Here is a 17,823-nt window from a genome sequence, read left to right on the forward strand (position 1 = left end):
TTAACCAGGCCCTTGATTGTAAAGAGCTTCTGACAGAGAAGAGGAAAAAAAAAGACAACATTCACCTCTCACAGTGCCAGGAATTTTCAGAGAAAGAATCAAACAGAAGGTGATGGGAGAGGGAAAAGTGGTTTTTGCTAATTCCCACTGGATTGCCAGTTCTCTCCCTTTTCTCCTGATATATTTCCTGCATGATTTAAACATTTAAACATCTCTGAAGCAGACAGGAGGGCACGGGGTTGTCGTAACATGTGAAAGTTTGAACTCAAAATTGGAGGGAGGAAGAGGATCGAGAGAAAAAATTGGGTTTTAGTGATTGTATCAGTAATCCAGCTCATCAGCAGAATTCCCAGGTATCACACAGGACTGAACCAAAGCAGAAGCAGAGAGGTAAATTATAAATAATCACCTAAATAAATAAATGGCTAAAATTTCACCCGAGCTGCCCTTTATTGGTGGTGTTCCCCATATTTCTCGTCTGAAAACACAAAAACTGGGATTTAGAAGCTAATTCCTTCTGCTTCCCATCACCCACAAAACCCCAAGATCCACAGCAGCTCCATCTCTTGGGAAAATGGCACCAAACAAATCACCTCGAGTTCTCACTATTTCCTTTAGGCACCTGCAGCCACCACTAAAACCTCTCAAAACCAAGGGAATTTATTCCAAACCCTGGCTGGCAGGGAAGGAATTGCCAGCTCATCCCACACCTAGACAAACTAAAATGAAAGCACAATGAAACATCCCCAGGGGATGCAAAATCTAAAGACTGGAATCAAAAATGTAAACAAGATTATTTCATGTTAACAGAGTTCTACATTAAGAGGTTACTCTAGTATGAGAGTTTTGGTTTAGTATTTGATGTTTTTTGGGTGGAATGTATTAGTACTGAATGGTTATAATTGATTTCTAGTTAAATATATTGTTGTAAAATAGTTAACATTATAGGTATTAATACATATAGGTGTAATTATATATAGATATAATTATAATATTAATATTACAGGTATGTTGGATATTGGTGTAGATGGTTTTATAATTTTTTATGTGTTTTGGTTGAGTGATTGGAATTTAGTAGTACTTATGGGTGTTTTATAGGAATTGGAGGAATTATATTGTGTTTGTAAAGTGAATTTATGATTACTGTTATATTTGTGAAGGGAAGATTGTGATTCTTTGGTTTTTTGTGGTGTAAAACTTATAGTATGGGGAAACCACTAAAAGAATTTTTGATTATTAATATAAAACTATAAAAATAGAAGTGAGTTTATGAAATATGCATGCATCGAAAGATGCATTGTAGCAGCATCACATGAGAAAAAATATGGGTGCTTGGCTATAGGAAACAAAGATTGTATAAACAATCAGCATTGTTTGGCAAAAGCTAATAGGGAAAAACATTTCTAAGGGATTGTAACCAAGAAATGGGTTGGTTCTGATAGAATGGCATTGAGTTTGTGTCTCACTCTTTATCGAGACTGATAATGGAATAAAATCTTTTAAAATGCCTCTCGGTTGCCCCATCTCTAGGAAAACCAACACTAGTGGCTGGTGAGGCTCCTGAATTCCCTCAGGTTTAATATCCCTCATGGTTATCTAACCTATTTCAATATCAGATCTGCCCAAACTGCCTAGGAAAAGGGTAGCAGGAATTTTTGTCTCGTTCTGTATCAGTTTAAGAACAGGTTCATGTGTGATGGAATTATCCAGGTACAACTGATGGTACAACTCCGTCACACCATCAGCTCTCCCACAGTTGGAGGATATTCAAAGGCTTCCTCCCTCAGATTAGCTGGGATGCAGGGTAATTATTTCATTTTTGGGGGGATAATTTGAATGTTTTTCCCTATTATCAGAAATGGTTTTCCCTATTATCTGAAAACGATGCCCAGACCAAGGGAACGTTTTGCACCACATCATTCCCCTGCTGCTGCTCGAGGTGGGGCCAAGTTTGGTCAGCTATAAATTGATATAAAAACGGAGCATTTCAGCATCTTGCCTGCAACCCCAGCAAGCAATGCTCCCCTGAGAGGGGGGCCAGCTGGAATTATGCAATGGATCAGGGTGACATTCCAGCAGCAAGCTGAGGAGCAGCGCTGATGTGGCTCAGTGAATATGGACTCGTGCTCTTCAGCTCACGGAACAGGGACAGGGAAAAAAGGATGCAGCCCATGAATTCCCCACGAGTGGCTCTGCAAGAAAGGGAAATCAGGCATGAAGAACAGACTGAGAGGCTGGTGTCAACAGTCCCCACTCCCCCTCTCTTGAAGCTCACCTATTTGTACATTCACAGAGTTTTTAATAGCAAATCATTAATTGTCCTTTTAATTTAAGGATCCATCTGCCTTTGTTTCACTTTAAAAAAAAAGGGCAAAAAAATACTTCCACAAACATGAAAATTTTTAATTCTTCTCACTGGTTTAAGATGGACATGTCAGGTTTATACACAATTTTTGAAAAAATTAGAGAGTTGCTCTGGGCTGTGTCCAGTGGGATTGTGAATATCTGCAGAGAAGGAGACTCCACAACTTCTGCGAGCAACCTGTGGCAATGTTTGACCACCCTCATCACTAATTCAAACAAAAATTACTATTTCTTTCAGTTTCACAACCAGATAAATAGAGGGATAGCTCTAGCAGAAGTAGTTAACAAAGCTTAATTTAACCGCATTTATTGATGCAATTAATTTAATTTGGACCAGAGCAAGGTTTTTTGATTTCAAACTATAAACAAAACAAGTGATAATGTTTAAAAATTAAGAATATCTATTTATAAGGTCCTGCACATGTAATTTTACAATACCTATTGTAAGGAAGCAAACACTGACAGAGATGGTACATTTTTATGGATCACAGTTCAGCAGTGAATCCATAACATAAAGATATGAATTATTCCTCTCCATCTCCTAATCCTTTCTGGTTCTCTCATTTGAACTTTTTCCTTTTGTAATAAATTGTCAAATTATTTTCTAGACAAAAATAATTAAAACAGAAGGCTGGGAGTCTTTTAATTTAAAAACCAAAACTAATTATGAAAAATCTCTCCATTCCAAATGACAATAATTCGTGGCTGGGTTTAACCAGGGGTACATTAATGCACCACACCACAATGCAAAGAAGGAACTCTGCCTTGTTATGACACTACTGATCAATTCTTAATTATGATTAGGATCCTCCAGCCTTGCTGTTTCCAGATGAAATTCAACTGAACTTTACTGGCACAGATTTTTCTCCACATTTCCCTCAGAGGAGTCTTGGCATATTTTTTGCACTATAAGATATTATTCATCTGTGTTATTTAGGGATCTTCCTATTGTTATTGATCAAACCCATTTCTACAGTCCCTTAAAATGTGCCATTTCATGACAATTTAGCTCTAAATTTGGAACATTCCCTATTCTCTTTCCAGACAAGGCCACTAAAAACCTGCACTCCTGTCCTTTTGTGCAGCCCCAGGGAACTGGCAATGGTTGGATTTATCCTGGCACCATCCCAGCTTTAAGAGCAACAAGAACTGTTGACAAGTAACCTATATAATCAAAGTAATTAGGCACAGCAATTGTTAATAACTTACTTTAATCAACAAATAATTGACTTTAAATACAGTCTAAATACAAGGATTCTGTTTGAGTTTGGTGTAAAGAAAGCCTCAGCATTTCTCCTGTTACCAAAATCAGCAGAACTCAGACCACAGTGACAAAGGGACAATTTCTAAACCAAACTGGCAAAAATAGGAGCAGATTAAGAGATTTTATAAATCTCTAATGAATTCTTCAATAGTTTGGCAAACACTCCCCAAACTGTCACGAGCAACAACCAAGCTGAGCATTTTTCACTTCAAAGGAGAAATTGCACTTAATGGCAGGGCTGTAATTAATGGCACCCAAGAGCTGCTGCCTTGGGTTGGATCTGTTAAACTCAGGTTTTACTGCCTGTTGGGCCTGGTTAGATCTGTTGGGTAAATCCCAGTGTTAGATCTGTTCAACTCAGGTTGGATCTGTTAAACTCAGGTTTTACTGCCTGTTGGACCTGGTTAGATCTGTCGGGTAAATCCCAGTGTTAGATCTGTTCAACTCAGGTTGGATCTGTTCAACTCAGGTTGGATCTGTTAAACTCAGGTTTTACTGCCTGTTGGGTCTAGTTAGATCTGTTGGGTAAATCCCCGTGTTAGATCTGTTAAACTCAGGTTGGATCTGTTAAACTCAGGTTGGATCTGTTAAACTCAGGTTTTACTGCCTGTTGGACCTGGGCTGGCTCTGTGAGAGCTGCAGGCAGAGCAAACAGGACAGAAACTGCCTGGATTATGTAGGAAAACTCCAGTTCCAAGGCAATGTCCCCAGTTCCAAAAGCATATTTCCAAATTAGACCCAACACTGGGATTTGCATGAAGTTGACCAACAGTAAAAGCCTTCAAGCAACTGCTTTAGGGCTGAAACCTCACCTTTTAGGTTTAAGGAAGCAGAGTTACATTTTCTTCAGTCTAAGCAGCATCTGTACATTTGGAAAATGTCCTTGGAGCCACTCTACTACACATTTAAATCATTTATCAACAGATTTTTCCCTCACATCTCAATCCTTTCTCCCACCAAGCCAATAGTAATATTCAATAATTCTGACCATGTGATGCTCAAATCTCATCACCTTTTGTCAACTATTTTACTCTTGGAATCAAAATTAATCACATTTTTTAAAAACACCTCCACTGGTAGCCTGAGTTGCCTCTCGTGCCTGTTTTTGCCTGGCAATCCTGCATGAATTTCAACCACAAAGTGTAAAACCCATCACCTATTCCATGGTATCTACCCACTCTCATTTCTATTTGTATTGCCTCCTCTATACTTCTTTTAGCTAATTAGGAGTGGAAAAACCAATCAACCAAACATCCCCTTGCACAAAAATCCGCCATCTGAAAAATATGAACTGTGACAATAATCATAATGTACAGGAATTTCATCAAAAATCCACCAAAACCCAGTCCCACCATCTGAAAAACATGAACTGTGATAATAACCATAATGTACAAGCATTTAATCATGCATTAAATAACAGAAAATATCTGACCTTTAAAGATGTGCAGCAAAAACCTGAATTTCCATAAATGAAAGAGAATTTACAGGAATCAAAGACCTGAATCTCCGTAAATGAAAGAGATTTTACAGGAATCAAAAACCTGAATTTCCATAAAAGAAAGAGAATTTACAGGTGGCTGATCTGTCCATCCAGTTTTCACACGCAGAAAACTTATCAATACTCTGGGGATTGTCTGTCTTTCTATTAAATAGAACCAGATGGGGAAATAAATTTCTAGAAAGACCAAACCAAAGCAAAGATTAATCTTAATCCTTGCTGCCTTTCTGGTGGCACCACAGCTACAAACAATTAGTACAGTGGAAGGAGCTAAATTTAGTGAGTGCAAAGCAAATGTAGCCACATGGAAAAGGAAGTTTTTTCACTTGATTGAAGCTCCTGATTATAGCCCATCATAATTACAGATCTCTGTTAATAGTACTCATTTCCAGAGTAAGGAGAAGGGCTCTTCAAGCACCCATCTCCAAAGGAGTCCAAAACAACCAAGAGCAGAAATTTCACTGCTGATACAAAATGTGCTCCTCTTTAGCAGCACGTATCAGCTGCGACTATTTTTAAATTGGTTTGGGTCTGTTCCATTTGGGGTTTGGGAGGCAAATGGATGAGCTCGAGTGGAGATAATCTGTCAGAGCCATGCTTGGCTAATATATTTTCTCAGAGGGATTTTTTTTTTTTGCATGATTGGTGGGATAATGTTTGGGATGCATTGTAAATTCAGTCCTGTGGCCAGGCCCTCTCCTTGTCAGGACAGCAGGAGTGATGCCTTGGCTGGGCAGAGCAGCAGACGGAGGCTGCAGCCAATTTGTGCCTGATTATTCATTCAGGAGGAAACGGGACAGCAGTGATGGAGAGCTGGAACATCCTGTCCTTCTTTTAGAGAAAAAATTCTCCCAGAAAAAAAATCTCATTTCTCACCTCTTCCAAATGCACAGCCCCTATCACACCAGCACTGAGCACTGCCAGCCTTTGGAGTGAGGGGAAATGGAGGGGGATGGAATAAATGGAAAAGACAGAAAAATAACAGTGGCATAAAATAAAAAAATCTGCAGTGGAGCTGTTTAACATGCTCAAAGCTTTCCTTGGTGCTATGGCCAATGAGCCACATCCTCTGCCTAACAACTCTCATCTAGAATTTCCCAAGGAAAAGGTGTCCCAATGTCCCCACAAGGACTCACCAGGAGCCAGGCCCACTCTGCTGCTCTGTGTGTTTGCACCTGCACAGGTAAGGCAGGCTCACAGGTTTATTCCATTTACCCCACTCCATTTCTTCCATTTTTTAAGATTTATTCCATTTACCCCATTCCATTTTTTAAGATTTATTCCATTTACCCCATTCCATTTCTTCCATTTATTCCACTTACCCCATTCCATTTCTTCAATTTATTACGGCAGGCTCACAGATTTCTTCAATTTATCCCATTCAATTTATTTAAGGCAGGCTCACAGTGCTTATTCCCTTTATCTTAATTTTTATAATTTTTTTTATAATTTCTAGAAGATTCTTTTCCATGCAAGGTGTCTGCACAGCAGCTCTGTCATTTTTTCAGTGACGCTAAGGGACTAGGTGGCTAAGTTAAAATAATCCTTATAAAATTTGAAAACTTCCTCTTTCCTCTGCAAGGCTCCAGCTGGGAAAAGGATTTTGTGGGACACACATCCTGCCTGCTCCCTGTCAGTCCCCATGGCCCTGGGAATGTGGATCCATCACAGCCACATGCCTTTGGGAAGCCAGAGCCCCTCCTGGATCCCTGGGAACAATTCTCCAAGTTTCCACCCATCCTAGAGCTTTTGCTGTCCTAAAAGCAGAAATGCCCAGGATTTTTGGACACCTTCCCACACCCACAAATAACCCAGACATAAAATTGGTTGTGTCCCAAAGGAGCCAAAAGCTTCACACACAAGAAGAGAAAACTGCAAGCTTGACAGAAAAACGGGCTGTACCTGCAGGAGAAAGCAGGAACTGGAAATTGAAGCATTGATTTTACTTATCATACATTTAATACCAATTTTCTAAGCTATCTGTGACTCAAAAAGAATATAATTTTGCTTACATTAAAAGCAAATTAATAGATCTTGTGAAGTGCAAGGTCAGTCACAAAGAACATCAATGAAAGTCCGTTTAGAGATTTGTTCAAGTCTGCAAATAACTCTGCATTTATTTCCCTGAAATCAACACATTTCCTGTCAGACTTTATTCCTGATCCATTGCACTTCAGATCTTGTACCATTTGCAGTTTTGGTGATTCTTGATTTTTCTCCCAGAGGAATAAACCACATTGGAGCTCTGAGAGTAAAAACTAAACCTGCATTGTATATAAACTATATATTTACACAACATAAACGTGAAAAGGAATTAATTTCCTATTTCATTAGGAGGTGATTCACCCACCACATTGATTTCCAATCAGCCTGTTTGTGTACCTCATCAAAGCACCCCCATTTTCTGTGAAATTGGGGTTCAATCATCACATTGGAAGGGATTATCTTCCTGTCCCTACGACTGAGAGCACGAAGAAAACTCCCATTAAACCAAAACGTGCCTGAAGTAATTGGTTTACACCAACTCACGTGAAAACAAAAGGTCCCAGCAGGAAAACGTTCACTGAGAATATTCCCTGAAAAGTGCTACCAGCACACCCCCACCAGCACATCCAGCAGCTCCAAGGTGTGATGGCCTCACCTCAGCAGGGTGGAAAGGAGCCCAACACACTCCAGTCATTCACTGTGCATCATTTTTGTGGGAAAAAAAAAGAAAAAAGGAGTCCTAAAACGCTCAGCCAAGAAGCAATATTTATAAACCCCTATGAAAATACTGTGCAAACACTGATTTTTAAAGGCTGCACTTTCGGAGGTTATCCCCACAGGTGAATTTTCTCGTGGCAAGACAAGATTTGTGCAGAATAAGAATATAAGATAAATTACATAAAATAAAATTCTATTTTGGATAACATTTGTTGCGTCATAGCAAGTTCAAAATCTGATTTATTCATTTGCATACCAGCAAGAAGGAGGGAAAAAACCAAATGTATAAAATTATATTATAATAAATAAAGAGCTTCCAAGTGATTTTAGACTGCTTAAAAAGCTTGCAGGGAATATTGATCCATCAGGAACTGATGGAATCTGCAATGACCAAACTGGAAGGCAACGGAGGCCAGGATGAAGGAGGTGTTTGTTACCATGGGCTCTGTCACTTGAGGAAATAAAGGTGATGAAATCTTCTGCCCCAAATCCCCTCTTCTGCTCCCAGATCCTCCTCTTCTGCCCCCAATACCTTTTTTTCTCACAAATGCCCTCTTCTGCTCCCAAATCCCCCTCTTCTTCTCCCAGATCCTCCTCTTCTGCTCCCAAAATCACCTCCTCTCCCAAATCCCCCATCCCTGCTCCCCAATCCCCCTCTTCTGCTCCCAAATTCTCCTCTTCTGTTCCCAAATCCCCTCTTTTTCTCCCAAATCCTCTCTTCTGCTCCCAAATACCCCTGTTCTGCCCCAAATCCCATCTCTGCTCCCAAATGTCCCTCTTCTGCCCCCAAATCTGCTTTTTTCTCCCAAAATCACCTTCTGCCCCCAAATCCGCTTTTTCTCCCCAAATCCCTCTTCTGCCCAAATTCTCCCTCTTCTGCTCCCAAATTCTCCTCTTCTGCTCCCAAATCCCCTCTTTTTCTCCAAAATCCCCCTCTTCTGCCCCAAATCTCCCTCTTCTTCTCCCAAATGCCCCTTTTCTGCCCCAAATCCCCTCTTCTGCTCCCAAAATCACCTCCCCTTCTCCCAAATGCCCCTTTTCTGCCCCAAATCCCCCCTCTTCTGCCCCCAAATCCCCTCTTTTTCTCCCCAAATCCCCCATCCCTGCCTCCCAAATTCTCCTCTTCTGCTCCCAAATCCCCTCTTTTTCTCCAAAATCCCCCTCTTCTGCCCCCAAATCTCCCTCTTCTTCTCCCAAATCTCGCTATTCTGCCCCAAATTCTCCTCTTCTTCCCCCAAATTCCCCTCTTTCTTGGCAGCTGACCCCATCCCACCCCTCCCAGCTCACAAGAAAAGGAGATTCCATTCAAGCCCAGCTTTTTTTGTCAATCCAAACCCTCCTGCCCCTGCCAGCCCAACACAGCCAAATCATTCACTGTCCCAACGTGTTTGTAAGGGAAAGGGAAAGGGAAAGGGAAAGGGAAAGGGAAAGGGAAAGGGAAAGGGAAAGGGAAAGGGAAAGGGAAAGGGAAAGGGAAAGGGAAAGGGAAAGGGAAAGGGAAAGGAAAGGAAAAGGGAAAGGAAAAGGGAAAGGGAAAGGGAAAGGAAAAGGGAAAGGGAAAGGGAAAGGGAAAAAAGGAAAAGGAAAAGGAAAAGGAAAAGGAAAAGGAAAAGGAAAAGGAAAAGGAAAAGGAAAAGGAAAAGGAAAGGAAAAGGAAAAGGAAAAGGAAAAGGAAAAGGAAAAGGAAAAGGAAAAGGAAAAGGAAAAGGAAAAGGAAAAGGAAAAGGAAAATTCAGGGGTGGATAAGGAGCTGTCCAGGCCTCCCACAGCCCAGCCCTGCCTAAACACAATGATTTCAATTATGAAGTCAGCTGCTAATTTAGGGAGAAAAGCTGGTTTTGTGCCTCCCATTCCACACAACTCCAATGGCAAGTGATGTGTGAAGATCATTACTTTGCTGCTAATTACCACCACAATTAACTGCATCATCCATTATCCCTAATAATTATTATTTACACAGTAAATAAGATGGACACTATAGGTTGAGGGGTTGTTTTTTTTTTTTCCCTGCCTAATTTATCCTGAGAAAATGCTTAGCAAGGGCTTTAGGAAAAGTTTTCAATATGTTGGGGGGATTTTTTTGGGTGATGATTGTTCTTGCTTATATTTAGAAAGATTCTCTGGCCTGCATTGTCTGTTCCCATCCATAATTTACAACTCCTTACACAGTTGTGTAACACTGGGAACAAATACAAAAAAAAATCAGATTAAGATAGAAATTTACCTAAAATAGGAATTGTTTTGCCTAGGAAATCAAACTTCTTACAGAATATATAGATTTTTAATATTCAGTTCAATCCATTTTCAACCAAATCAACCAAATTTTTCATTTTGAATGGCTCAAATGCACCATTTACCTGGAATAAACAAAATATTGTATCTGTTATACAATCTGTTATATTGTATAACAGATACAATATTTTTTATTGTATCTGCTAATACAATAAAAATATTGTATTAACAGACAATATTTGAACTCTGTCACCTGAGCTCTTCAAAAAGAAAATTTTCACAAATTTCCAGCCCAAACTAATGTGCTGAAAGCAGCCAATTAATTACTTGCAGCACTATCCAGAAGCTCTTTGATTCTTGGGATGCCTTTCCTGATCCAAAGCCACCCTGAAAATCACACAGGGTTTCAGAGGCAGGAAAAGAAGCTCAACACAGTCAAATCATTCATTGTACCAACATATTTTGTTAGGAAAAGGAAAAGGGAAAGGGAAAGGGAAAGGAAAGGAAAAGGAAAAGGAAAAGGAAAAGGAAAAGGAAAAGGAAAAGGAAAAGGAAAAAGGAAAAGGAAAAGGAAAAGGAAAAGGAAAAGGAAAAGGAAAAGGAAAAGGAAAAGGAAAAGGAAAAGGAAAAGGAAAAGGAAAAAGAAAAGGGAAAGGGAAAGGGAAAGGGAAAGGGAAAGGGAAAGGGAAAGGGAAAGGGAAAGGAAAAGGAAAAGGAAAAGGAAAAGGAAAAAGGAAAAGGAAAAGGAAAAGGAAAAGGAAAAGGAAAAGGAAAAGGAAAAGGAAAAGGAAAAGGAAAAGGAAAAGGAAAAGGAAAACTCAGACAACAAGAAGCAATATTTAAAAATCCAAATGAAAACACTGTGGAGCATCTTGCAGGAAACAGTGATTTTTAAAGCCTTCACTTTTGGGAAGAGCTGGAGGTTATCCCCATAAGTGAATCTGATTTTCTGCTAAGCAGATTTTCCTCTGTGTTTCTCCTGATATCCCACATTTAGTCATTTATTGTACCCCTAAGGCTGCAGGATCCCAACTATAAAACCTGGTTTTTTTATGAGTTTTATGAGTTGCCCGAAATTCCCTTGGTGTTTCTCAGACAGGGAATGAAACCAGGATCTTGAATTTCTCCACCAGTTCCTCCCAGTACGTTTTTCTGAGCCATTTTCAGGAAGGAGAGGATTTTAGGACTCCAGATGTATTCCACAGTCCAGGAAGGTGATTCCAGCCCGTTTCTCCTCCCTCATCCAAAACAGTGGCACCAATGTGCTGCTCCAATGTCATTACATGGCTAAGATGAAAACATTAATATTTCTTACTGTTTACTGATTTCCTGTGAGGATAAAACCTTGGACAGACCTCTCCTTCCATAAAATACCTGTCCAATAGCACTTCTCCTCCTCACCAGCTTTAAACACAAATTATGAAATCGTGACGGAGTGTCTGAAGGGAGAATTTGCTTTTGAGCATTGCCTGAGGAAAGGAAGCAGAGATAAACAAGCATGCTGAAGGATGGTCACTGCTGAATTGTCACCAAAATTCCCTCAAGCCCTTCTCTACCAACACCAGCACTGCAGAGCTCCCTCTGGACAGAGCTTGGGATTGTGGAGCACACACACGGCAGAAAAACAGGGAAAAGCACCCTGTAAATAGAGGAGCACAATGGAAAGAACTCCTGCAAACCCTTCTGCTGCCAATTCACAATTTCCTTTCTCCCTTTTCTTTCCTTTCTTGAAATTTCCTGAAATTTCCTATTTCCTTTCCTTCCCTGAAATTTCCTTTCCTAAAATTTCCTTTCCATTTCCTTGAAATTTCCTTTCCTTTCCTTGAAATTTCCTTTCCTTGAAATTTCCTTTCCCCTTTTCTTTTTCCTTTTCTTTTCCCCTTTTCTTTTTTCTTTTCTTTTCCTTCCCTTCCCCCTTCCCTTCCTTTCTTCCTTCCCTTTTTCCTTTCTCTTTTCCTCTCCTTTTCCCTTCCCTCCCCTTTTTCCTTCCCAGTTTTTCCTTTTCCCCCTCAATTTACCCACCCTACAACTCTGTTTTTCCTTTTCCCATCCTCTCTTCTGCCCCCACAGCTCTGGCCCAGGCAGCTCAGCCTGGACTGGCCACTTGACCCCCTGATAAATAAAATAAATGATTGATCTTTTCCAAACACTTCCAGTCAACAGCTGGAGATGCCACTTGTGCTTTGATGTCAGTGGCAGAAGGAAAAAAACAACATTTAGGCCATGCCAGAGACTCTGTTGTCATTGAAATTATCATAAATTAAATCTTTCCTCAATCTATCCTTACTAATTTATTTTTTTTACCACTTTTGTAGCCATTTCTGTCCTCATATTTTGTGTCTAGAGTTTTTTTCAAGGATTTATTTTGATTTATTAAAGTATTTTTTATTTATTTGTAATATTTATTTTATTTTAAGTATTTATCATTTTTAGTAGAAATAAGGAAATTGAGCTGGATAAAATAAGAGATGGCTTGAATCTTCACCTGCAGCAAAAATAAATGGGAAAATCATCTGCTCTTTAGCACAAGAAACAAAGAGCTTGAGAACAGGTTTTAAGCAAACCCTGTGAGTAAAAATATCTTTGCAATTCCATATGCCAAAATAACTCAAAAAGGCAGTTTGGAGGTCAAAAGCTGTTTCTTTATGGTTCTCCTTGGAATAAAAAAGGGAATTCTAGTGACATAGAACAGCAATTTCATTTAGCAGAGAGCCCCTGGCAGACAGCTCTGCTGCTGTAGCCTCAGGGCCCAGAAATTCCCTCATTTTCTCTTGATAGGTGAGACCTGTTGGGGACTGAGCTTTTTTAAATATGAAATTAAAAAAACCTTTCCTAGACACTCAGGGTCTACATCTTCCTTTCTATTTGCAAAGCCAAACTGTAAATAAGTACAGAGACACATAAAAAAAAAAATATATATACATATACACATACATATAAAGATAGATAGATAGATAGATAGATAGATAGATAGATAGATAGATAGATAGATAAATGTAAAGTCTATTCTGTGTCAGATAAGCCACAAGCAACCATTGTTTAAAAAGTGACATTTCAATCCTCCTTCCCATCATGAAAAACTTTACACAGAACATGGGGAAATGTATGGAAAAATCCTTAAATATACCTGCTACAGCTCAAGTTTTGAAATTATTGCTAGGAAACTTCCAAATATCTATATTCCCAAAAATGTTTAAAGTTGGTTTTTTTTTTAGAAGACCTTACTATATTGAAATTATGAATGGTAAAAGGAAATGCCAAGAATTATATATATATATATATATATACACATATATACATATATATATATACATACATATATACATACACATATATATATATACATACATACATATACATATATATATACACACATACATACCACATACATACATATACATATATGTATATATACACATATATATACACATACATATACATATATACACACACATATATATATATATATAATTATTATTGGGACTATTTTTTATCTGATTAAAATTTTTTTAAATTCAAATTATTCAAGTATTTGATGAATAAAATTCAGTCTTTGAATTAAAAAATGAATAAATGATCTTTATAAAGTCAAGATTATCCAAGTACTTAATGAATAAAATTCAGTCTTCGAATAACAAAATAAATACATTATCTTTATAAAGTCAAGATTATCCAAGTACTTGATGAATAAAATTCAGTCTTTGAATAAAAAAATAAATAAATCTCAAAGAAAGAGGCATATTTTGCACTTTGCACACCTTCTCAAAGGCCGTTCCTGACAGGAACATTGTGTCTCCCAACAATCAGAGAGCTGTTCTTGCTTGGGATGCAAATATATTCTCCCAAATAAAAAGAACTTTCACCTGGCTATCCATGTTCCCAATACCAGCAACAGATTTCCATCAATCCTAGCAAAGCAGCCAGATTGTGCTAAAATTTTGGTTTTTTCTCCTTTCAACATTTCACCTTTGTAGGATGTCATTGCTTCTTACGGCTTTTATATATTATGGGTGTCCAATATATTATCATCTACCTGCTCTGCCTTTCAGCTGCAATAAAATTGCCTGTATTCTTTGTGTTTTATTTCATTTTCTCCTTTAGGTTTTATCCAACAGCAGCATTTTTGTCCCAAAAGCTTTCCCAGCTCACATTCATAAATTGATGAATATTTACTAACATATAGACCAAACTATTTTTATTTTACTTCCTCTGGGAAAAGGGAGTGAATATGGAAGGGAGTGAATGTTTGTACTTTCCTGTGACGTTCCTTCCTTTGGTTCAAGGTTTGCCACCACATCCTGCCCCACTCTGTGCAAATGCACCGAATCACAGCCAGAACAGCACTAAAAATTCAAATATTCACCCAGCACAGGCAAAAGGAGCCTTTTATCCCTCACACCCATCAAGCAGCAAATGAAAAGTCGGTGTCAGATCCTCACAGTAACAGCTCCAGCTGGGACTTTTCCACTGGTGCTGAAAATCCCTCAGCTAAACCCTAATTGTGGTGTCTTCTTAATCAGGCACATCACACCCAGCCAGGAAATTAAAAGAAGAAATTCCTCTCTAATTAAAACTGGAATTATGAAAGCGAGAGCTGCACAGGAAAGTTGGAATCAGTGGTTTTGGTTCATCACTGCTCCTTGGCGTCCAAGATCAATGTTCTCCTGCTCCAAGAGCAATCAAAGGATTCCCAAAATGCAGATTTTGCTCTCAGAGTCTTTGCAGTCCCCACCACAGCTCTCAGGCAGGAATGCACAAAGCCTGATTTGATTTCCAGGTGGAAACAGGAATATTGAACACCGAGGTTTGCTGGAGAACAGCTTCGCACAAACATGCTGAAGGATGGTCACTGCTGAATTGTCACCAAAACTCCCTCAAGCCCTTCTCTACCAACACCAGCACTGCAAAGCTCTCTGTGGACAGAGCTTGGGATTGTGGAGCACACATGGTGCAGAAAAACAGGGAAAACCACACTGTAAATAGAGGAGCACAATGTGGAGAACTCCTGCAAACTCTTCTGCTGCCAATTCACAATCTAATCTTTCCTTTCCTTTCCTTTCCTTTCCTTTCCTTTCCTTTCCTTTCCTTTCCTTTCCTTTCCTTTCCTTTCCTTTCCTTTCCTTTCCTTTCCTTTCCTTTCCTTTCCTTTCCTTTCCTTTCCTTTCCTTTCCTTTCCTTTCCTTTCCTTTCCTTTCTTTTCCTGAAATTTCCTGAAATTTCCTGAAATTTCCTGAAATTTCCTGAAATTTCCTGAAATTTCCTTTCCTGAAATTTCCTTTCCTGAAATTTCCTTTCCTTTCCCCTCTTTCCTGAAATTTCTTCTCCTGAAATTTCCTTCTTTCCTTTCTCCTATCCTCTCCCACCAACAGCAGAGAAGTTGCTCTGAAGCTAAAGGGATGCAAAATCAGCTCACCCAGCAACTTAATCTTGGAAAGCAGTAAAAAGAGCTATATTTAATGATGCTATTGTTCAGTTGGAATAAATTGTGTTTAATTTCTCAGGGAAATTCAAATCTTTTATGCCAAGCACTGATATTATTCCCTTTTTATATTTTTATCAATGGTTCAGTTGCCCCTTAATCAAAAGACAATGCAAGAGGGAATATTTCTCATTCAGCAGAGCATCTTGACTAATTTTATGGTCCCATATGTGATCCTTGTGAACAGAAGTTCACACAAAGAGCAATTTGCAGCACACATGTAGCTGGAGAGCTAAAAATAGAATATGCAAAACTCACTCTTGGCGACAGAACCCTTCCAATGCCCTTTGGGTTTCAGCTGAAATTCACAATTTGATTAAACAAGCTGCAAGAACGAGCGCGCGAGCGCGCATTCTGTACTAGCAGGAAGGAAAAGAATTCTGTCTATTTATCCTGGAAACAACTCCCTCAGGTGCTTTTTACTGTATTTATTTGGGATGCAAAATGGGCTATGGAACAATGTCCTGCATCTTAAAGGTCAGCTTGTTATAAACTGTGAATAAAATGAAATCCCATGAGATTGGAGCTGTGTTCTCGTGGAGTCCATGTTGCAAAGCTTTAGCTCATAAGATCTAAAAGATCTCCATTAATTTTAAACAGATAGATTCAAGCAGTCACTGATCTGCATCCAGAGGATTTCACCCCTTTATCAACTTAGAATCAGTCTCTGCAAATTTTAAAAAGCACTGAAATGCTGAAACATTGACTCTTTTAAATAAGAACATAGAACTAATTCCAACAAGGAACAATGAAGCCAAGTCAGAATAAAAAATAATTATATTGAGACCATTTTAGAACTAGTATTGACCAGAAATGTTTCAATAAACCACAAGAAAAAGACAGATTAATAAACTTAATGCTGCAGATGTGGAAGGTCTGATGATTTCCTCTGGATTCAGAGGGGTGAACTGGTGTGGAAGGTGAGCAGAAACACTTTGGTACTAGCTTTGATCTCAGAATGAACAGCAAAATATAAAACTCTGTATAAGCCTCTGCCAGTCACACCTGACTGAAAAACCAACCCCCTGCCTGCCCTGCTGCTCCCTGGGAATGAGGAAAATTCTGCTGACACTGGGAATGTTCTCCCAAAGTCAAACCCCTTGCCATGTCCTGATCCTGCCTCTTCAGGGTGTTTTATTCTCTTTCTCCAGGAGGAAGCACCTGAGCTGACTGAGGCTGTAACAACATTTAAATAACCAAGGTGCTTTTTCCTCTCCCCAGCAATCAAATATTACATTGATTTGTGAGAGCAGGAATTACCCAGGAAAAACAAACTGTTCTTGCTGGTTTGGAAATGAACAAATGAAATTTAAGGAGCTGCTGCCATCAAATATCCACTCTGAGTTATCACACAGGGTTTGTTTTCTCTGATTGCATTTTAAGAGAACACTTATAAAACAAACATCAACTACATGCCTGACTTTATTCTGCAGCTCAGCACAGACCTATGAAAAGGACAATACTTGTATTCATAAACCAGAAAGAAAAAAATCTATTTGTTCAGCAACGTTAACATTCAGCTTGACCTTTCAAAGAACAAATCTATTGGAATTGCAAAAAAATTCAGTCTCTTAATTAGTTCTGTACAAAAGAAGCCAAGGCCACAAGCAAACAGGATATGTTCCACTCTGGCCTCCTGCACAGAGTGAATAAAATACCTTAGGATGTAACTCACCTGAAACCAGAATGGATAAAGGTCATTGATCTCACTGATTTACCAATCCAATTTGTGCTTTCTGAGCATTAATTGAAATTTCTTAGACACATAAAAATCATTTTGCACACATGAAGACTCAGTGAAGACCAGATGTGTTACCAACATATTTGTGTTCCCAAGTTTATCTGCACCAAAACTGAGCTACCCCAATCTAATGACAGCAGGAGTTTTTTTTTAATTTCTCATGGTCTTGCACTCTTAAATAAATCCCTGTCCTTGAAAAAAACAATAAAATATACAGTTTTTAGAGCACCTGTTCTCATTTTGAAGACCTCAACAGTATTTAATGCTTCATCATTTACAATAACACATTAGGGAATTAACACTTTAAAAAAAAATTACACCTCTTTCTGCCGATACCTGAGGTTTTAGCTTTTATATTTTTCAGATTCTGTGCTGCTTTCATTTGTGGATCTGGGTTAGAATCCTAGATGCTGAAAATTTTAAACTTTCTGTGCTGAAAGGTACAGACACAAGAAAACACTACATTTAACCTGAAGCTGTAGGAAAGACTTCCAAAATTAATTAATAGCACTAAGATTACAAGTGTGTAGTTAGTTAAAAGC

General features: G+C 38.8%; 1 protein-coding gene across 14 annotated transcripts in view; it reads right to left on the minus strand.

The window, feature by feature from the left end:
- ATP2B2 (ATPase plasma membrane Ca2+ transporting 2) overlaps window positions 1-17,823 on the minus strand; it is a 407,966-nt gene that overhangs the window by 61,455 nt on the left and 328,688 nt on the right. The gene's annotated exons all lie outside the window — the stretch shown is intronic.

Source organism: Melospiza melodia, chromosome 10 (genome assembly GCF_035770615.1).
Source record: "Melospiza melodia melodia isolate bMelMel2 chromosome 10, bMelMel2.pri, whole genome shotgun sequence".
NCBI lineage: Eukaryota > Metazoa > Chordata > Aves > Passeriformes > Passerellidae > Melospiza > Melospiza melodia.